We start from the raw sequence: 609 nt of genomic DNA, 5'->3' as shown, positions 1-609 counted from the left end.
ACTATAAAATAGTGGTTTATCAACCTCCCCACACTTACACATTAGCATGTCCTCATGCTAAATTGAAGGAGACAAGGAAATAAGTATGAACATGCAGAAACTCATGAAATGCAATGCAATCCTACATATATAAATAAATGCAACTATATGATTATTATCCACTTGATCAAAAGTAAATAAGCCCTTCAAAACAATTACAAATCAAATTCCACTAATTCTATCATCATATAATAAAACCGGTAAAGGTGCAAGAAGATAGCTTATGAAGGCTGGAAACATGAAAATTCAAGCATTGAACCCTCACTGATAATGTATGTACGCTCTAATCTCTAGTGTATAGGGTAATCACTCTATTCTTCTCTAGTCATGCTTTCTAACTTTTATTTTTCTCCTAACCAATCAACAACAGTTAATATACCAATGCAAACATCATGAGGTCTTTTCATGGTTGTAATGGGGCCAAGATGCAGGTAAGGATATATATATGGCTAAGTGAGCTTTATAAATTGAATCTTTAATTAACCTAAGCTCTCACCTAATATACATATATTCTATATGCTTTTAAATTCATGCCTAGTTACCCATAATTCCCTTTTTCAACCCATACTC

This window comes from Arachis duranensis, chromosome 2, assembly GCF_000817695.3.
Source record: "Arachis duranensis cultivar V14167 chromosome 2, aradu.V14167.gnm2.J7QH, whole genome shotgun sequence".
Classification (NCBI taxonomy): Eukaryota; Viridiplantae; Streptophyta; class Magnoliopsida; order Fabales; family Fabaceae; genus Arachis; species Arachis duranensis.
The sequence above is the reverse complement of the archived record's forward strand: the minus strand, read 5'-3'. Positions refer to the sequence as shown.